This window comes from Capra hircus, chromosome 3 (assembly GCF_001704415.2).
Source record: "Capra hircus breed San Clemente chromosome 3, ASM170441v1, whole genome shotgun sequence".
Lineage (NCBI taxonomy): Eukaryota > Metazoa > Chordata > Mammalia > Artiodactyla > Bovidae > Capra > Capra hircus.
This window is the reverse complement of record NC_030810.1, coordinates 99,278,404-99,300,534: the sequence shown is the minus strand read 5'-3', so window position 1 is coordinate 99,300,534 and position 22,131 is coordinate 99,278,404. Positions and strand designations below refer to the sequence as shown.

Below are 22,131 nucleotides of genomic sequence, written 5' to 3'. Positions count from 1 at the left end.
ACACTAGCTTTCCAAACACTGGAAATAGGCAATAAAAAGAGAAATCACGGAGAGATGAAAAACAAGCAAGGTGAGCCCTACCATTGGTTCAGCTTACTAATTTCAGAGAGACTGCAAACTGGGCATGGGGAACAAGATCTGAGGCCAGCTCCTTGATAGTGAAGATAAAGCCAAGAGCCTGTGGAGAGCAAAGTAGCTGGAGTCCATAGGACAAAGATCCAGTGATGAGAGAGATGGAAGAGAGAATCCAGACATATGAAAAAGATCTCCCTCAAATAGTAAACAGAGTTCTGATCAGAGCCTACTTGCAGAGAAATTGCATGATGCCAAGGAAAGAAATTCTGAAAAGATCGTAGAACTGTGTCTGGTACTCACACAGGGCAGAAAATCTTACTCACTCCCACCAGCCATATTGGGCTACTCATCATTCCTCGACCATTGGCTAGAGACCTCAGCAATTTTGCCTCACTCATGGGAACACTCAGTCCTAGACTGACTTACCTAAAAATCATAAAAGCAAGGTCCAAAAACATGAAAGTAGTTACAAGTCACTTACCTGTCCCCCAGAATAAATCTCAAGATATATAGGAATGCCAAAATAGCCAGTTTCCCCAAAACAAAACTTTGACAATATCTGGCATCCAAAGAATACCAAGCATGCAAAGAAGCAGGAAAACATATCCCATAAGGAGGAAAATAATCTATCCAAACTGAACCAGATTTTAAATTATAGAGAGGATTTTAAAATAGTTATTATGACTGTGTTACATATGTCCAGTTAAGGAGAGATGTAGAGCATAGACAAAAGATGAGACCCAAACTTCAGAGATGAAAAATATAATATCTGGGATGATACATTCACCAGCTAGAATTAACAATAGATGAGACATTGCAGGGGGAAAAAAAAAGGATAATGGAACACAAAGCCACAATCAATTTTTAAATATCCAGAGTGAAATTCCCACTCAAAAAAAAATTTAATAGCATGTGTAAGTGAAGGGTAGGGCAATTTTAGAAAGTCTAATATAATCGAAGTCCCTGAAAACACTGGGGGTAAATTTCGTGAAAGAAAATATTTTTGAAGAAATAATGACAGAAAACATTCCAATCATAATTAAAATTATAAGCCCACTGAAACAAGGAACCAAATGGACCCTAACACACTGTAATTAAACTGTTCAATTCCACTGAAAAAGAAGCAATCTCAAAAGAAGCACGACAGAAAACAAAAAGATTATATCAGATTTCTCATCAGAAGCAGTGGATATAAGATAGTAGTAAAGCAACTATACCCCAATTTAAAAATAAAAACTTTTTGAAAGGAATCAAAAAATAGGAAAATAAACTCTGCTATATACAGTTACAAAAAAAAAAAGAGAAGATGATAGTGGAATAACATCTTTAAAGGATTGGGGGGAGGGGGTGGGAAACAGTTTATGTAGAATTCTACACTTCTCCCTGCCCCCCCTCCCAAAGTCTTGGAGAGATAAAAATGAAAATTTTACAGACATACAAATGTTGAAAGACTTCATCACCAGCAGAACCACACTACAAGAAATGTTAGAGTCCTCCAGGAAAAAGGAAACACACTAGCTGGAAATAAGGATGTACACAAATTGATGGACAATGAAAATGGCATCTGTGGGAGAAATATACAACATTTATTATTATTATTATTATTATTATTATTATTGGTATTATCATTAATGTTTAAACCTTTTTAAAAACATGTGACAGTTTAAAGAAAAGTAACAATGATAGATTGTGGAGTTTATAACATAAGCAAAGTAAACATGCATGATAATAGCATAAAGGCCAGCAGGGGAGAAATGTAAAAAGGTGTGACAGGGCTTGAAGGCAGACTGTGGTGAGTTACAGATGTATGTTGTAAAGCCTAAAGCAATTGCTAAAATAACAAAACACAGTTATAGCTAATAGGCCAATGAAGGTGAGAGAATGGAACTATATACAAAACCATGTAAACACTATGATAGAGCAGTTGCTCTTCCAGAACTCTGTTCTATAAGATATGTGCACAAGATTGATGAATGCGTATTCATTGTAACAGAAAATGCATAGAGCCAAATGAATTTCAAAGTTAGATGGGAAGGATTCAATAAATACTAGTACAAACAATGGGAGAAATTTCATTGCTAAAAGGAACCCAGAGGATAACGATGAGATGAAGAATCCTGGATTCTAAGTAACCTGTTTTCCTCCAGAGCACTTCCGTGGGGATCAGTGATGTCCTCGCTTATGTCCTCCTGTTGTGCATAAGATTCGGGGAACAAAAGGGTAATGGAGGACTTCTGCACCTTTAGGGGAATGTGCAGGGTAGTAATAACCGCACCCTGTTTTCATTCTGAAAAAGTAGGAAACGTCCCTGGGTGGGCTTGAACCACCAACCTTTCGGTTAACAGCCGAACGCGCTAACCGATTGCGCCACAGAGACACCTGGAGGTGTCGTCCTCTTCCCCCTCCCCCACCTCATTCCCTTAGAGTGCAAGCAAGCCTTCCACGCTAGGAGGAGCCACTCGTCCTTCTCCGAACAGTTATATCCGCTCCAAAGCCTCCGAACACCGGGGAAACCTGTGGGGATTTTCGATTCCGAAAGCAGAAGTGCAGTCGAGCGTCCCCGAAGCGCCTGGCGCCACGCTCCCCGCAGATGCAGAGCCCCGGAGCCGCTACGGACCTGATCCGAGCGGGCCCCAGGGAAGCTGAACCCCGAGTGGACTCTGTGCTGCCTCCCAGTTTGCTCTGCCTTCATTCGACCGTCTGCGCCCCTGGCGTTGCCCCCTTTCTCCCTGCGTTCAGCTGGCCAAGGGAGCCAGAAAGAGGGCTTGGGGACGGTTGATCAAAACAGAAATATAAAGAGGCTGGAATGAAGCAGGGGCGGCAAGGACAAAGCGAAGATCACTTCTGGAAGCCCGTGCGGAGACAGGGACTGGACGCAGGGGAAATGAAAAATGCAACAGATTTGAGAGGGCGTAACAGAGGGAAGATGTGAGAGAGAATCAGGAGTGCCTGCAATTATCCAACAACAAAGCAGCACAGTAATTGGAACGGATTTGTCAAAGTTAAAAGAGCAATATCGCATTTCGCCTACTGTACAGTGGCGCGCCGTGATCGTATAGTGGTTAGTACTCTGCGTTGTGGCCGCAGCAACCTCGGTTCGAATCCGAGTCACGGCAGTGTTTATCTTTATCTTTTGCATTGTATCTGCCAAAGCAACTCTTGGCCTGAAAGGAAATCATTAAGTTGTGTTTACAGAACAAAATGTTTGTATCATTAATGGGCAGCTGTTTTAATACTGTAATGTGTAGTTGTCACCAGGATTGACAGAAAAGTTTTATCATTCAAGCATTGCCCTTGATACTTTCCAGGTGATGCATATCCATCCTCTGATGCTTAACTCTGATGTCTACTCCTTCAGGCTTCTTTCTTCAAGTTCATGTGAATGAATATATAATTTTTCTATCTAGCTATTAACAAGCAACATGATGTTTTTGATACATATGTATGTTATTGAATTTCTCACACCTTAATTTTGGCATTATGCCAATATAAAACTATGTCACAAATGATGGACATTAGGATAATTTCAAACTACAGCTTTTGGGAAAGGCTCATATAAATGCCATTCTACTAGTTATTTGTGGATGTGAGCATAAAATTCCATTGAAAGAAAGGGAGTAATGGACAGGAAATTGTCAAGGAAGGCAAGACCAATGGCTTTCTATCCTAGAGGTTTTAGTATGCCAGAGTGGAGAGGAGCAGTGAGGCAGGTCGTAGAAAAGTGGAATATTTATTGCCACTGAAGAGCACTAAAAAGGTGACTAGGAAGTAGATTGTGGCTGCCAGTTACCATGACTAAACACTCATGGTTCCATAACCTTATTTGCCACTAGCAACAGCTGCAGAAAATCGCCTCCTCTCACTCATGCAATTTCTGAGTGCATTTACACAGACCTTACATTTTTCACAAAATGTAACTCAAAATAGTTCATAGACTTAAAAGGAACATGCTAAATTATAAAAGTTCCGGAAGATAGCATAGGAGAAAATCTATGTGATCTTAGGCTTGATACTAAGTTTCCTGGGTATGAAACTCCATAGTGCGATGTAGTCCGAGACTGGGATAGGAAAAAGGATATGTAGTGACAATGGTTTCGGTTTCAAAAATTCCAAACCTCAGAGGTTTTAGTGGATAAACTCGGTACTTCAAAGACATACTCCCAACAGGAGAGGTCTGCAGCATTAGCGGTTTGGAAGCACTTTGCGGCTTCAGAGGGCTGCAAAAACTGATTTTTCCAGCACAGCATCTTAAGCTGTGCATTGGTCGGGAATTGAACCCATATCTCTTGGATGGGAGGTAAGAATTCTGCCACTAAACCACCAGTGCTCTCTCATAAGTGCTTGCCCTCAGCTTCACCAGGAAGAGTCACCGGAAAGATGTTGCAAAGCCAGATCAAAAAATCAATTTATACAGGCCTCTTTATTCAAAATGCAGGACAAAGCCCCAAAAGCACACCCAGAACAGAAGTCTGTATAGGAGATTTAGGTCAGGAAACACCATCAAGATGTGGAATTCAAATCAAAATACTGGACTCATTTCCTCACTTAGGATGCATTCTCTTTGCCCTCCTGTGGCTTGGTGCCTTCCAAACCCTTTCCCCTCACTCTTGAGACAAACACCAATTCTTCCCTAAACAGGCATTCTGGACCCAGAGACAATTTGGGAGGCTCAAAATTTGGAGATGTGCCTGAGTTACTTCAGAAGATCTGAATGACAATTAAGCCTCTCTTCTCCTAAGGCTCTTTTTCTTTCTTTCTTTTTTTAAAAAATTTTAAAGCAATTTGATATCCTCTTCTCCTGATTCAATAACAGTAACGTAAATTATAACAAAAATTTATTGAAGTGGACACCTAAGTGAATTTAATCTATTCTCTTCAGAATTAATGATTAACCAGGTAAGATACTCTTTTGAGTTGTTGAAAAGGCCAAGAATCAAATGGCCTTGCTTTTAAGCTCTTGTGTTTGAGAGAGACCTACGAAAGGGTGAATAAATTAAAATTTCACTCCAAGATTCCCCTTTAGCCCCACCCTCTTTGGTCATTCAAGGAGGGCATGCAGAGAAGAATGATTGCATTTGATTCTGGATAGATGCTAGATTGCTACTCTTCTGTCTAACATAAATTTCTTTGCCCTTTGCCTTGTCTGATATTCAAATTATCCCTTTTTTATTCTTTTTTTTTTTTAATTAGCCTGGTATAGGCCAAGCACTAATCCATGCACAATCACTGCACACTGCAGAGCCCCAGAGTTTCTCTCCTCCTGAGTATCTCTTTGAAGTCCTTAGAAAAGCCCAAGGATCAAAATGGCCAGTTTTCAGACTCTGGTGTCTCACAGAGACCTACACAAAAGTATAAGCGAAGTTTTCGCACCAAGGTTTATTCCCTTCATCACACCACACCATACCTTTCCCCTCTCCTTCCCAGCTCTTGAGTTGTTTTCAGCTCTGAAGATCCACTCAAGATCTTTTTAGCACATTACACTCAAGCAAAACTTTATTTTTGATCATTTTATTCTCCACCTTTTTCAGTTGTTATGCTGCAGTTCCGATGCTTTGCAGACTCATCATTCTGCCTATCTCGCTAAATTTATTTTTTATTTATCTGTTAGTGTGTGTGTGAGAGAGAGAAACTTTCCTTTATTTGCTCCTCTCTCTCTCTTCCCTTATTTAACAACTCTAGACTATAAACTATGCTAGGCACTGTGCTATCTCTTGAAAATTTTTTATTTACATACATAGTCTTGGTTTTTGTGGGAAATATAAATCTTTTTCTTATGAAAATATGTCTTTGGAAGACAAAGTCAAGTAAGATGTGATTTTGTTAGAACACAATGTCAAAAGCAAAGTGGACATATCACACATTCAATTCCGGCAGTCAGGAAAGTCTCTGAAAACTTCTGAACTGAGACCTGAAGAACGAGGAAGAGTTTGAAGAATGAAGAGGGAGTTGTGAGAGGCCTCCCTATAGAGAGAAGCAAGTCCCTGAAAGGGAGAGAGTTCCTGAAACATCAAGTTACTTCACTGTTGCTGGACTTGGGAACTGGCAAGAGGTATCTCGATGATAAGGAGGGGAAGAAGCAGGTACATGTCCTAGAGGTAATAAGACATTTTAGTGAAGGAATATGGGGACACTGGGTGGCTTTAGGCAACAGGCATGTTCAGATTTGGGCTGTGCAAGGGCACTCAGGATACAGTGAGGCAAATGAATACCACTCAGCCATAAGAAAGAACAAAATTTTGCCATTTGCTGTTTATGGATGAACTTGGAGGGCATTAAGCTGAGTGAAATTAGTCAGACAGAGAAAGAAAAATACTGTATGATAGCACTTATAGGTGGAATCTAAAAAACACAACAAACTAGTAAATATAATAACAACAACAAAAAGATTAAAAGAGCAAACTAATGGTTATCAGTGAGTTGGGGGGCAACATAAGGTTCGGAGTGCGGAAGGTTCAGACTATTCGGTGTAAGATAGGCTCAAGGAGGTATTATACAACATGATGAATATAGCCAATATTTAGTAACAACTGTAAATGGAAAGTAACCTTAGAACTTGTATATTTTGAAATCTTAAATGTAAAATTTTTAATTAAAAATATTTTTTTACTTGCCTATTTTAGCAAGTTAGACCATTTTCTCAGACTCTTTAAGACCATTGCATAGACTCTTTTAGGTAAAACTTAAGGTTGACAGTTGAAGGTCTAGGGTTATAAACAAGGGATCTGAATGAATCTCCGATGTTTTTCTGCAAGGGTCTGTTCTGTGATTGGAAAGAGCCTTTATCAGAGCTGTAATGTGAGCGAACAAAACCAGTATTTCTGTATTTCATTTGGTTGTCCCCACCGCATGCTATTGCCTGATTGTCAATCTCTTTTGCAAGCCTTTCCTTTGAGTGCCTTTCAGTCCGTGAGTTCTATCTTCCAAAGACAACACCTATTTGGAAAGTCTTTTGTTTCCCCACCACCAGGCCCTTGGTTATTGTGGAGATTCTTTCTGGAGAGCTGTCAAAAGGTTGCTTGTGGCAAGGCATTGGTGGTTCAGTGGTAGAATTCTCGCCTCCCACGCGGGAGACCCGGGTTCGATTCCCGGCCAATGCATAGTGCCCAAGTGCTTTTCACACTTCCTTGTTTTGCCTAGTGCACAGTCAGGTCTGAATACTACGCGGTTCTGGCCACCAGGAGCAGGAAAAGAACTGAAAACCTCGAGGTGGTTCTGAACAGAAGACTGTAAGGGGACGAGGTCAACTGGGGCTTTGCAAAACTCTGAGGTGTTTGGGTATATGGAGAAGCATTTGGTGGCTGGCAGCGCAGCAACCACCTCGCTGGTGGGTTCCTACCTTTCAATGTGTATTTCTGTGGGCCTTCGATTTAGAATATTTGGACTTGTTACTTTTCAGTTTTTCTCCCAGAAGGTCTTAGCAACCCAAAGAGCCATCAGGTCGCTGATTCACACTCTGGAGCTTGGGCTGACGAATGGGCCGTAACCCATCAGGGAGCGAGAATTAAGAGAGCAGCTGCGGCCCGGCCGACCCCACAGTGTCCAAGGAGGCGCCAGCGGCCAAGGTAGAATAAAGCCTGAGCAGAGGAATCCGCGCCAACAGGAGCGGAGATGCAAAGACGGGGTCTTGCGCAGCAGTGGCAAGATGTCTCTGAGGCTGTGCGCCGGCCGTTGTGCTGAATTTAACATCGTCAGCCACTTCGGCCTCTGCGTGTCCTGTGAGCCCATCGGTGTTCCAGGAAGGATCTCATGTACCTGGAAATGCGTGTCAACAGTACTATATATATAGTTGTTCTGTCGCTAAGTCGTGTCCGACTCTTTGCGACCCCATGGACTGCAGTATGCCAGGCTTCCCTGTCCTTCACTGTCTCTCCGAGTTTGCCTAAGTTCCTGTCCATTGAATTCGGTGATGCCATCCAACCATCTCATCCTGTGTTGTCCCCTTCTCCTCCTGCCTTCAATCTTTCCCAGCATGAGTCTTTTCCAATGAGTTGGCTCTTTGCATCAGGTGCCCAAAGTATTGGACCTTCAACTTCAGCATCAGTCCTTCCAATTGAGGGTTGATTTCCTGTAGGATTGATTGGTTTGACCTCCTTGCTGTACAAGGGACTCTCAAGAGTCTTCTCCAACACCACAATTCGAAGGCATCAGTTCTTCGCGCTCAGCCTTCATTATGGTCCAACTCTCACATCCCTGCATGACTACTGCAAAAACCATAGCTTTGACTATACCTTTGTCAGTGAAGTGATGTGTCTGCTTTTTAATATGCTGTCTAGGTTTGTCATAGCTTTCCTTCCAAGGAGCAAGCGTCTTAATATTGTGGCTGCAATCACTGTCCACAGTGATTTTGGAACCCCGTATTCTGTGTAGTAATTATTATTTTCTTCCTCTATATAGTTAATGTGGCTAATTAGATTAATTTATTTTATAAACAACATCAATTATTTTCCAAGATAAGACCAATTTTGTACTAGCATTCAATGAGCTTTCTTGGTGATTCAAATGGTAAAAAATTTGCCTGCAATACAAGAGACCTCGGTTCAATCTCTTGGTCAGGAGGAACTCCTTGCTCCCTTCTTCCTGCCCCAATGTTCTTTTCTGGGGAGTTCGATGAATACAGAAGCTATATATCCCATTGGATCCCAAAGAGTTGGACACGACTAAGTGACTTCTTCTTACATACATCATTACTATATTATTTCAGTATTTAACACTTTCCACATACTTTTTTTCTTATTTTTCTTTATTTTCACATACTTTTGTAACACATTACTTGACTCAGTATTTTTAAATTACAGCTATATTCAGCAATGACAGTCCTATAACTTCTGTTTGTTACACTATATTTTTTGGAGAGTTTGGCTTTAGTCTAAACTCATAAAATAAATTGGAGAAAATGTGCCATCTTTTAATTCTTTTGGAATTTCTTTGCTCAGGAGCCATTTCTTCTAATGAACATTTTTTAGTCCTGGAGATTTCTTTGCAGGAAGATTTTAAAATTCTGACTTGAAAAACTTTAGTGCTTGTAGACTAGTTCTTCCCACCCCTGCAAAAAAAAAAAAAAATTTCATTATTGGGACAAATGATTCAGTTCCTCTAAAATATTTATTTTGTGTTTAAGAGATTCACTTATTGTTCCCTTATGTCTACAAGTTTAGTAGCAATGACTTCCTTTTTCTCTCTGAACAGTTTTATGAGCTTTAGTAGTCTTTTCAACGTCAACCATTTATATTTTCTCTTCTGTATATTTATTTCTAACTTTAAAATTTCTGCTTTTCTAGTTAATTTCTACTCCTATCTGCTTCTGTTATTGTTATTCTTTTAGTAACTGTAAGATGAAGATTTATCTCTTCAGCAATCAGCCTTAATTTTCATAATTTGCATTTATGTTTGTGTTCAGTTCAGTTCAGTCACTCAGTCGTGTCCGACTCTTTGCAACCCCATGAACCACAGCACACCAGGCCTCCTTGTCCATCACCAACTCCTGGAGTCCACCCAAACCCATGTCCATTGAGTCACTGATGCCATCCAACCATCTCATCCTCTTCTCCTCCTGCCCTCAATCTTTCCTAGCATCAGGGTCTTTTCAAATGCGTCAGTTCTTCGCACCAGGTGGCCAAAGTATTGGAGTTTCAGCTTCAACATCAGTCCCTCCAATGAACACCCAGGACTGATCTCCTTTAGGATGGACTGATTGGATCTCCTTGCAGTCCAAGGGACCCTCAAGAGTCTTCTCCAACACCACAAAAGCATCAATTCTTCGGTGCTCAGCTTTCTTTATAGTCCAACTTTCACATCCATACATGACCACTGGAAAAACCATAGCCTTGACTAGACAGACCTTTGTTGGCAAAGTAATGTCTCTGCTTTTTAATATGCTGTCTAGGTTGGTCATAACTTTCCTTCCAAGGAGCAAGTGTTTTTTAATTTCATGGCTGCAATCACTATCTGCAGTTATTTTGGAGCCCTCAAAAATTAAGTTTGTCACTGTTTCCACTGTTTCCCATCTATTTGCCATGAAGTGATGGGGCCAGATGCCATGATCTTAGTTTTCTGAATGTTGAGCTTTAAGCCAACTTTTTCACTCTCCTCTTTCACCTTCATCAGAGGCTCTTTAGTTCTTCTTCACTTTCTGCCATAAGGGTGGTATCATCTGCATATCTGAGGTTATTGATATTTCTCCTGGCAGTCTTGATTCCAGCTTGTGCTTCTTCCAGCCCAGCATTTCTCATGATGTACTCTGCATATAATTAAATAAGCAGGGTGACAATATACAGCCTTGACGTACTCCTTTTCCTATTTGGAACCAGTCTGTTTTTCCATGTCCAGTTCTAACTGTTGCTTCTTGACCTGCATATAGATTTCTCAAGAGGCAGGTCAGGTGGTCTGATATTCCCATCTCTTTCAGAATTTTCCACAGTTTATTGTGATCCACACAGTCAAAGGCTTTGGCATAGTCAATAGAGCAGAAATAGATGCTTTTTCTGGAACTCTCTTGCTTTTTCGATGATCCAGCAGATGTTGGCAATTTAATCTCTGGTTCTTCTGCCTTTTTTAAAACCAGCTAGAACATCTGGAAGTTCACAGTTCACATATTACTGAAGCCTAGCTTGGAGAATTTTGAGCATTACTTTACTAGCGTGTGAGATGAGTACAATTGTGCAGTAGTTTGAGCATTCTTTGGCATTGTCTTTCTTTGGGATTGGAATGAAAATTGACCTTTTCCAGTCCTGTGGCCACTGCTGAATTTTCCAAATTTGCTGGCATATTGAGTGCAGTACTTTCACAGCATCATCTTTCATGATTTGAAATAGCTCAACTGGAATTCCATCACCTCCACTAGCTTTGGTTGTAGTGATGGTTCCTAAGGCCCACTTGACTTCACATTCCAGAATGTCTGGCTCTAGGTGAGTGTGAGTGATCACACCATCGTGATTATCTTGCTCGTGAAGATCTTTTTTGTACAGTTCTTCTGTGTATTCTTGCCACCTCTTCTTAATATCTTTTGCTTTTGTTAGGTCCATACCATTTCTGTCCTTTATCAAGCCCATCTTTGCATGAAATGTTCCCTTGGTATCTCTAATTTTCTTGAAGAAATCTCTAGTCTTTCCCATTCTATTGTTTTCCTCTATTTCTTTGCATTGATCACTGAGGAAGGCTTTCTTATCTCTCCTTGCTATTCTTTGGAACTCTGCATTCAAATGGGTATATCTTTCCTTTTCTCCTTTGCTTTTCACTTCTCTTCTTTTCACAGCTATTTGTAAGGTCTCCTCAGACAGCCATTTTGCTTTTTTGCTTTTTTTTTTTCTTGGGGATGGTCTCGGTTCCTGTCTCCTGTACAATGTGACGAACTTCCGTCCATAGTTCATCAGGCACTCTATCTATCAGATCTAGTCCCTTAAATCTATTTCTCACTGCCACTGCATAGTCATAAGGGATTTGATTTAGGTCATACCTAAATGGTCTAGTGGTTTTCCCCACTTTCTTCAATTTAAGTCTGAATTTGGCAATAAGGAGTTCATGATCTGAGCCACAGTCAGCTCCTAGTCTTGTTTTTTGCTGACTGTATAGAGCTTCTCCATCTTTGGCTGCAAAGAATATAATCAATCTGATTTTGGTATTGACCACCATCATCTAAAGACGGGTTTAGCTTCATCTTTGGTATATACGTAGTATTTCAGTTTTGTTTGATTCAGAATATTTCCTAATTTTTATTTTCAAATATGCTTTGACTCAGGAGTGGTAGAAATGTTTCTAAAATTTCAAACACAAGAGATTTTGTTCTTATATTTATAACTGAATTCTAGTGACTAGTGGATTCTCTTAAAATGTTATTTTTGGATACTTCTACAGCTCCGCTTATGCTGAGCCACCGGCCTTTAGAAGGATAGTTATATCATCTCTAAAGCCTCGGAAAACCTGGAAAACCCGTGGGGAAGCCGTGAGTCCTGTGATTCCGAGGGAAGAAGGGCAGCGTCCCCACCATGACTTGCTCCCCTCGCTGTAGCTCGAATTTGAGCCGAGATTGCTATAACCATCAATAGTATTAACAACACCGTATGGTCACGATGAGCCACAGGCCAGCTGGCAGCCACAGCACTTTTTGTAAGTTTTTGAAGGCTAATATATTCACACTGTCTTGGCTGTTTTATTCGTGCACACTTACAGAAATTCGTGCTTTTCTCGTTTTCACGCTCTTCTCTGATTCTCCATCCTCACTCTGCTACTTAATAAAAACAATGTTTCTCTCTCAGGATCTGGCCCGATCCTCCTCACAGGCTTCCTGTGGGAGGTATCGTTATCTTATTCTTGCCTTTGCCTGCTCTAGCTCCTTTTCATGTTTCCTCTTTTTATCTGATCTCTTTCCAGAGAGATTCTTCTGCACCCAGAAGGGCCACATCTACAAATTCCTGCCCAGGGGCGAACTTGGTAGAATGAAGGCGGAGCAAACCCAGAGCCACCTGTGAGCCCACCGGCAGTTCAGCTCAGAGGGCAAGGCAACCCATTCCAGTATTCTTGCCTAGAAAATCCCATGGACAGAGGAGCCTAGGCTTGCAAAGAGTCAGACTCGACTAAAGCCACTTAGCACGCATGCATGTTTGTATCATTACAAATAATGCTGCGGTCATCTTTCTTATACACATATCCATAGGACAGAATGCCAGAAGAGCAAATGCTCTATCATAGATTATACATGGTTTTGTATATAAGTCCATGTATATAATTGTCTTCCCTTTGTTGACTTGTTAGCTATAACCTGTTATTTCAGCAATTGCTTTAGGCTTTATGCCATCCATCTGCAACTTACCACAGTCCACCTTCAAGAGAAGTCACACCAGTTCACATTTCTCCCCTTCCTGCCTTTATTTGTTTTGTTGCATTTAACTTTGCATATGTTATAAACCCAGAGTTTATAACTATCCAAGTAACAACAATCCAAAGTTATTACTTTTCTTAAACTGTCCTATTTTTTCACCAGCCCTGGAACTGACTAGACTCTGGCCCAACCCATTAGCCAGCCAATTGAAGTGTCTGGACCCCTCAGAGTCACCTTTGTCCGGAACTAGCCCCATCTACCAGCAGTTAGACACCAGCTTGGGGACTCCTGGGCCCTCCAGCCAGACCAGACCTCAGGACCTGGCTTTGCCCACCAGTGTGCCAGTACTAGCCCTAGCACCCAGGGGTTCCACAGCCAGCTGCCTCTTGACCCTGCCATGCTAACCAGCGGCTGGAGATTCCAAACAAGGCAGGGCCTAGCAATCAAAGAGATTGGAGCCAGCTAATCCTGCCAGCCCATGCACTGTGGTCAGCCAGCCACAACCAAAGGACCCATGCAGCCCACATACAGGGCACCCCTAGAGCATATCATTCTGGTGATGAGAGGGTAGCAGGCTGCTGGGATCCACAGGAAGTCCCGTACAAATGGCCACTTCTCTAAGCCCAGGATACATAACTACCCTACCAGATATGGAGAAATAAAAACAGTGCATTAGCAAATGAGGTCATGCTCCAAATGAAGGAACAAGATAAAACTCCAAACTTAAGTAAAGTGGAGATAGGCAGTCTTTTACTTAGTTCATGAGGTTCTCACAGCAAGTATACTGGGATGGTTTGCTATTCCCTCCTCCAATGGATCACATTTTGTCAGAACTCTCTGCTATAACCAGTCCATCTTGGGTGGCCCTGCATAGCATGGCTCATAGCTTCATTGAGTTATGGCAAGCCCCTTCACCCCCACAAGACAGTGATTCATGAAGGGGAAAAGTAGAGCTGCAGTCTATAGCAGGAAAGATGCATCGCTGGGTGAACTCGAACCACGAACCTTTCAGTTAACAGCCAAACAAGTTAACAGATTACACCACAAAAACAGCCCAAAATCATGGAATCAGAAGATGGTTGCTTCTTGGCAGGAAAACTGTGACAAACCTAGACAGTGTGTTGAAAAGCATAGACATTACTGCAGACAAAGGTCCGTATAGTCAAGGCTATGGTCTTCCCCATGGTCATGTATGGTTGTGAGAGCTGGACCGTAGAGAAGGCAGAATCCCAAAGAATTGATGCCTTCAAACTGTGGTGCCGGAGAAGAATCCCGAGAGTCCCCGGGACAACAAAGAGATCAAACTAGCCAATCTTCAGGGAAATCAACCCTGAATACTCGTTGGAAGGACTGATGCTGAAGCTGAAGCTCCGGTATTTTGGTCCTCTGATGCGAACAGCAGACTCATTGGAAAAGTGCCTGGTGCTGGGAAAGATTGAGGGTAGAAGAAGAGGGCGTCAGAGCATGAAATCATAGGATGGCATCACCAATGCAATAAACGTGAACTTGGGCAAACTCCAGAAGATGGTGAGGGATTGGGAGGCCTGGCATGCTGCAGCCCACAGAATCTCAAAGAGATGGACACAACTGGGCAACTGAACAACAACAGCAGGCGGTCTACCCCAGAAAAGATTAGATTTCAGAGATACAGAGAGCAGAAAAAAAGGTGATTCTCAGAGCCCAGGGCTGAATGCAGCTGTGCAAGGCTCCCAGCCTTTGCCTCACTGCTCATCACCCTTCACCACCCTCTCCCTCCTGAGTGAGGCTTTGGGCTCAGAGGCCAGGCCACAAGATGGATTCCATCCTACTCTAGCTTTAGTGCTGTGTGCTGGGGGAGCCAATGTGATGGTCTCTTTCAAACCTCAGTTGCCTTTTGAATCAGGGGCAGACTTGGTTCTCAGTGGGTGATGAGCAGATTCATTTATTTCCTGTTTCCTGACCTGACTGCGGGGCACCTCTCCTGGTTAAAAGCACGTGTACTGGCTCCTTTGCCCCCCATCCATTTCAATTTGTGGAGCATGAAATTCTTCATCTTTGTGTCTTTGGTTTGAGCCCCATGCAGAGTTGAATTCGTTCTCTATTTTTCTGTCGTGAAAATAAAATTGTTTCACAAGTGTGCTGGGGTGAGGGAAAGCCAAGTTTGCTTCACAGGGATGCATTTCTTGGTTTTCTGAGACATGATCCCTGTCAACGTGTAGAGGAGATTTAGGCCCCTGAAGAGAAGGTGTGGGGATTTTCAGATGGAAAGATAACCTGAAGGCAAGCCTTCTCCTGTGTCTTCCTTGGAATGTCTGTGCCCTGGCCTCTAAAGAGCTTACTCAGAGCAAAGAAAGGAGGCCTGGTTCCTAGTGCTGAGTTGGCTTACGGTAGTAGAACTTCTGGGTTTGGGGGGAGATAAATGCAGCTACACATTTTGCCATAACCCACCCCACTTGCCCCCGTTTTTGAAAAAACAGGGGTTCAGGGGGAAAGTTTCAGGGAGAAAAAAAAAAAAAGGAACCTGTTTTCGCCCGGGGGACCTTTCGGGTGTTAGGCGAACGTGATAACAACTACACTACGGAAACCCCGTGGGTACCAACGCCTAATGACAGCTCCAAGAAATGAACTTGTCGCCAAGACTGGCCCACCAAAAATTTTTGAAGAAAAAGGATCCTGGGAGCACCTTCGATCTCCCAAGCACGTAGACTGCAGTTCCCGAGAGGCCTTCCTTAAGGTTAGGGTTTCTCGCCTCCCGCGAAGCGAGGTCCCTGGGGCCCCCACCTCCAACTGAGTCTCCAATTCTTCAGCCTAGCGCCAGAGACCAGGGATCGCTCCACTGAATCCCCATCTTCCAGAAGCCGCAGGAGCTGGGAGTGATGGGCGCGTCTGAGCCGCAAGCAACCTGGACGCCCTTCAGTGTAGACGCCGCCCGTCCCCGGCTGCAGACGGCACAGGTGGTCGGTCAGCGCTCTTGGCTCTCGGAAATGAGCGGTGTTTCGAATTCACCCGGGAACGCGAGGCCCGGCCCTCCCCTCCGCTCCCAAGCTCCGCGCGCTCTTGCCTTGCCAGCCCTTTGGCCGCAGCGCTTCTCCCCCGACGTCCGCGGCAAACGGCGTTCCTCAGGTTACTGCTGCTATGGCTTATTCTAGTTGTCCAATATAGTTCAAATCCAAGACTTTCACCACGCTTTCACGTTTTGCATGAAGAGCAGCAAAGGCTGAAGGCTCAGGTCTTTTGTCTGTTTGAAAATAGCGAGTATCAACGTAGGCCGAGACTTTCTCCCCCGCCTGTATTGAATTCACTTGCAGACCAGGCCCCACATAAAGCCGCGGGGGAGCCAGGCTCGGTCCACACAGATCTCAAGGTCGTTCATTCCTCGCTTATTGTACTTGAGATTCTTCTTGAGAAACAGTTTTGTTTTACCTTTTACAATGCCTGAAACGCCTTTTATAATTTTCCAGTTCAACAGGTCATGAAGTAAGAATTTTAACCTAGGACGGCAGAGGTCAAGGCAATTTTCCCAGAAAGCTGGAGTCTGGAGGGGTTTCCGTGTTCACCTCACAGCAGGCAGTTTCTTTTTGCTGAAAAACTTAATGCAGTGTTGTCTGTGTGTCTGTCTGCCTCTGGTTACCTTTAGAAGTAAAAGGTAACAAGCTTGGGGATGTAGGTGCGTTTTCTCCTGCAGTGGTTTTTCTTTTCTTAGTGCGGCAGTCACAGCCATTTCCTTCCAGCGTGAGGTTCACGGGGCTCCGACCCCGAGGGAGGCGCGGGCCGCGTGCGCACCGGCCCCCAGGCTACCGGGCTCCGCCTGGTTCCGCGTGGACTCCGAGTGCGGTCGAGGGTGCGACCGCGCGGCAGCACCCTCACCAGCGCTGGAGCCTGAGTCCCCACAGAGGCGGACTTGAAAATTGCTTTAGATCAGGACGTTACATGAAATTCCCCTGCCTTCCTCCCATCCAGGTCCTAGTTTTCACCTCTCACGTCCAGCCAGAGGAGCGGATTAGCGGTCTTTCGGTCCGGTCCAGCGCGCTGCCTTTCCATGTAGACTGGACGAGGGGGGTGGTTCTTTCCCCGACAGAGGGGGCGGGGGGCGGGGAGACGGACCACCTTTCTCGGGAGAGTCGTTTGTCCAAGTCCAGAGTCGCGAAAAGGAGGGACTGGGACTGTGTGGGACTGAGAGGCAAACGCCAAGTCCTGACTATTTGGATGTGGGTCTGAGGAAAGCGCGGCGTCAGGGACAGCTGGAGGTCTGAGCCCAGGGAGCTGGAGATGGCGTCATCCAAGGCGGGAGAACCGCAGGGCAGCAGGTCGTCGGGGGAAGACCGGACGGAATCCAGGTCTGGGTGTGGAGCCTTGTTCGCAAGCGTTTTGCATCCGGCCCTCCCGGTTCCTGCACCCGCCTGGAGTCTTTTGTGTCGCTGGGGATCCCGAGGTCTCACCCGCGGGGCTGCCCTCCAGCCTCTCCCGCCCCCGCCCCGGCTACCTGCTGTCCACGCGCGCTCGCCGGGAAAGGGCGCGTCTCCAGGGCAGTTGTGAAGTGCGCTGGGACTGGGCAAGTCGTGGGGACGTGAGGATCAAGTGGACCTCCGGGCGCGTCCACTGTCACGCAGAGCGCTCGGCCTTTGGTGTGGAGCTCCTCATTTGGAGAAAGCAGGGAAGGAACGTTCTTTGGGTACAGTTCCTTGGAGGAGGGTGCGGGACTCAGGAGGGCGAGAGACGCCACACACTGTTTTCCGGTTTCCTGTTCTCACTTATGAGGACCTTAGAACGTAGTTCCCTGGTGGTCTAGTGGCTAGGATTCGGCGCTTTCACCGCCGCGGCCCGGGTTCGATTCCCGGTCAGGGAAAATAAAGTCTTTTGCTTTCATCTCCCCGTACAGAGTTTTCACTTGCTCCCTGTGGCTCAGACCGTAAAGAATCTACCGGCAATGCGGGAGACCTGAGTTCCTATCCCTAGGTCAGGGAGATATCCTCGAGCTGGGAATGTCAACCTGAAAAATTTCAAGGACAGAAGGGCCTGGCCTGCTACAGTCTGCCACTAACACTTTCATTTTCCACAAGTGTGATGCACCCCAGTGTCCCCATGCAGTAAAATTTCTGCATTGAATCCTTAAGTCAGTGAGGTCGGGCCACAGGTCCAGGGCATCTCCCAGAGTGGTAGGGGGAAATGTGAGGAGCAGTCTGGACAGCCCTTCACCTCCACTCCTCCCTTCATCTCAGGAACCCAGAATCTCACTTTGAGTGTCCATCAAAAGACAACTTGGGACCTGAGCACAAATTAACCTTTAAAAAGAATTACTGAGCATCAATTACTCCTTTAAAAAGAAAAAGAAAAACAATTTTGAAACCTATAAAATTTTACAAGTATATTAATAGTATATATTCTTCACTTCCCCAGTGCCTCAGACAGTAAAGAATCTGCCTGCAATGTGGGAGACGTAGATTTGATCCCTGGGTTGGGAAGTTCCCCTGGAGAAGGGAATGACTACCCACTCTAGTATTCTTGCCTGGAGAATTCTATGGACAGAGGAGACTGGCAGGCTACAGTCCATGGGGTCACAAAGAGTTGGACACTGCTAACCCTCTCACTTTGGAGAAGGCAATGGCACCCCACTCCAGTACTCTTGCCTGGAAAATCCCATGGACAGGAGAGCCTGGTAGGCTGCAGTCCATGGGGTCGCTAGGAGTCGGACACAACTAAGCGACTTCACTTTCACTTTTCACATTCCTACATTGGAGAAAGAAATGGTAACCCATTCCAGTGTTCTTGCCTGGAGAATCCCAGGGAGAGGGGAGCCTCGTGGGCTGCCATCTATGTGGTCGCACAGAGTTGGACACGACTGAAGAGACTTAGCAGCAGCAGCAGCAGCAACCCTCTCACTTTCATTCTTCACCTAAGTGTACAGTTAACATTTTCCTACATTTGCTTTCTCACTCCCTCTCCATATACATGATTTACTCCACCATTTGAAAGTAACTTGCAGACGTCTCAAGATCACTCTTTGGGCCACTGTTGCTCCCTTCCTTTGGCACGTCCCTCAAAACCAGCTTTTGCAGGACCTGTTTTCCAAGGCCAGGGGGAGATTTTGTCCTTTCACCCTGTTCTCCATAGGCTATAAGAAGCTTCAGGTGAAAATTTATCCTGCTCTTCTGCTAGTGTAGGCCAGGCAGGCCTAGAGCTTTTAGAAGGAATAGGACGAGGCTAGTACCCCCTCAGCCCTGCTGCCCTGCGGACTCTGCTTAGTTGCTTTAGTGGGCTGTGTGGTCTTGGGTTCAACTGAGTGCTGGAACCACTCACCTTGGGAGAGACAAGAAAGTGCCGCTGCCTCCTCGCTTCTAGCCTGGCTCTCTGCGTCCTGCTAGAATATTTTATGTTTATAACAAATTACTTTACTCACTTCCCTCCCGCACCTCCTCCTTCTTCCCCTCTGGTAACCATGACTCTGTTCTCTGTACCTATGTGCTTGTTTTTGTATGATTTGGTTTGTTCATTCATTAAAACGTTTTTAAAATTCCACATGTGAGTGAAATCACATAGTATTTGTATTTATTTGCTTATTTCACTTAGCATAATACCCTCAAGTCCATCCACATTATAGCAAATGGCAGATTGTGTTGTTTTTAAGGCCAAGTAGTACTGCATTGTGTATGTACGCCACATCTTCTTTATCCATTCATCTGTTGATAGACACTTGGGTTGTTTCTATATTTTGACTATTGTAAATCATGCTGTGATGTACATATGGGTGTATATATTTATTCCAATTAGTGATTTTGTATTTTCTAGGTAAAGACCCAGAAGTGGAATAGCTGGATCATATGGCTGTTTTATTATTAATTTTTAAAGGAATCTCTACACTTTTTCCATAGTGGATGCACCATTTTAATTCCTACCAACGTTGTAAATGCTTCTGATGCCACAAAAAAGTGAAGACTCTTTCCTGTGGTGGAAGGATGAAGGGAGCAAGTGGCAAATTATCTCCTCAAAAGTAGGGGATAATTCTCAAGAGTTTCCAGAGTTGTCTGAATCACTGTTGTCAGGTAGATGGCTACCTTGTAATAATGGTGCTTAGTCTTTTTTTTTTTTAAAGATAATCTCATTAAATGTTTTAAAAATATTTTGGGAATGTCTTTTTTAAGAATCTGGCAGTATGCAACATTGTTCTACTCTAAAACCACCCTGGAACTGCTAAAGGATTTTCATATATTTAGATTACTTAACACTTACTTACTGAACTCACGATTTAACAACCCAAGAAACAACGGTGCTTGGCCCTGTCCTGTCCTGGTCTTGAATGGTCCTGGCCCCCAGTCTGAGGTATCTTGATTTGTGGTTCATATTCAACTGTGCTTCTCTCCAACATAGGTTAGTGACCAAGCTTCTATAGCCAGGATTCCAGAGGAATCCAGAGACACACTTGATGGGGTTTTTTCTTGCCCTTCCATAGACGTTGAAAAAAAAAAGGAGACATGAAAGTCTTTCACAAAAGCAGTTTCTACCTGCTTTCCATCTGAGATACTTTCCTATAAGAAGAACCTGTAGTGGGAATTCCTAATAATATACTTTCACAGCCTTGAGAAATTCCACAGAAATCAGCTCAGTTCAGTCGCTCAGTCGTGTCCAACTCTTTGCGACCCCATGAATCGCAGCATGCCAGGCCTCCCTGTCCATCACCATCTCCCAGAGTTCACTCAGACTCACGTCCATCGAGTCCGTGATGCCATCCAGCCATCTCATCCTCGGTCATCCTCTTCTCCTCCTGCCCTCAATCCCTCCCAGCATCAGAGTCTTTTCCAATGAGTCAACTCTTTGCATGAGGTGGCCAAAGTACTGGACCTTCAGCTTTAGCATCATTCCTTCCAAAGAAATTCCAGGGTTGATCATCTGGAAAAACAGCATATATTAAGAAATCATGTTAATAATTATCTTTCATGTTTTTCTTAAGAATAATCTCCTTGTTACAAACCCCAAGGCCAGACCCAGAAGGGAGTATGACTGGGATCATGAAAGCATGGACCTTGGAACACTGGATTGGCATCAGGCATGAACGCTGCCTGCTGCTGCTGCTGCTGCTGCTAAGTCGCTTCAGCTGTGTCTGACTCTGTGTGACCCCATAGATGGCAGCCCACCAGGCTCCTCCGTCCACAGGATTCTCTAGGCAAGAACACTGGAGTGGGTTGCCATTTCCTTCTCCAGAACGCTGCCTATGCACTTGCTAGTTGTTCCAAAGACTAGCCCAGAAGGGAACGGCCTGGGGTAAACACAAGGAGATCTGGACTAGGTCGGTGTAGTCCATGACATTTAGGGGTACATGATTAACACAGCATGTGTCTTGAGAAAGATAAGATCTGGGAAAGTCTTGTAGTCTGCAATTAGGACTAAAAGCTGGACTCAGAGTGGACTCTGCACGTCAGTCCAATAGAGGCTGCAGGTCCCCTGACCCATTGCACCAGATTTCGTTTTCTGTCTTCATTCTCGTCACTTGCTCCCAGGCCATTAGGGCAACAAGAACCGACTAAGGGGATAAAGAACCTAAAGTCAAAAGAAGTATAGTCACCATGACAGTCTGTGTTTTCTGGACCTTGGTCCTCCGCTAGGTGGTAGCCCAGTGATGTGAATAGCTCACACTTGGCCTCATGGCTGGTCTTTTGCTCAATTCAAGCATGTAATCAAGAGCTGACTTGGATAAGAGATTTACCATTTCAAAACAGCCAAATGCCCTGAGACCTTCAGGCTTGGCTATGGCACTGTTTAAAACATGAAGACCTGGTTAGACTATTAGACTTGAAATCTGATGAAACAGAACAAAGGAAAGTGACAAGAGCCAGAGGGATCTCCCATTTCTGAGGGAAAGCAAGAAAGAAACACTGAAGCTTAAGAGAAATGAGCTGGCAGAGCAATGAAATGAAGGGGAATAATGGGTGGTGGATGGGAGGAGTCCCACTGATCTTGACTTGCACAGAGCTCTCTCACGCCTCTGATCTGTGCATGTGCTCTAACTCCCGCAGGCAACATCCAGGAGCTCTCAGATTCAAGGGGTGAAAACTTTCAACTGGTATTTTGTTTTCAAATCAGGAGATTTGAGATTCTGACTCCTGACTGAGATGTGGGTTCCTAATCCAGATGTGAAAATCCTGGGTCCTTGCTTCCAGGGAAAGGCAATACAGGCCCCAAGCAGAAGCCTATGCTCTCCTTCCACTGAAGCACTGTCTTAATTCTTTCTGGAGATATTGCTCATGGTATATGGTGCAATTGAATTTAGG

General features: G+C 44.3%; 4 non-coding genes across 4 annotated transcripts; 3 read left to right on the top strand and 1 right to left on the bottom strand.

Annotated features, from left to right (window-relative positions):
- On the bottom strand, nt 2,379-2,452 carry TRNAN-GUU. Its single transcript has one exon. It is a non-coding gene; the product is annotated as a tRNA-Asn (tRNA).
- Nucleotides 3,120-3,191, top strand: TRNAH-GUG. The gene has a single exon. It is a non-coding gene; the product is annotated as a tRNA-His (tRNA).
- TRNAG-CCC lies at nt 7,102-7,172 on the top strand. Its single transcript has one exon. It is a non-coding gene; the product is annotated as a tRNA-Gly (tRNA).
- Nucleotides 17,643-17,714, top strand: TRNAE-UUC. The gene has a single exon. It is a non-coding gene; the product is annotated as a tRNA-Glu (tRNA).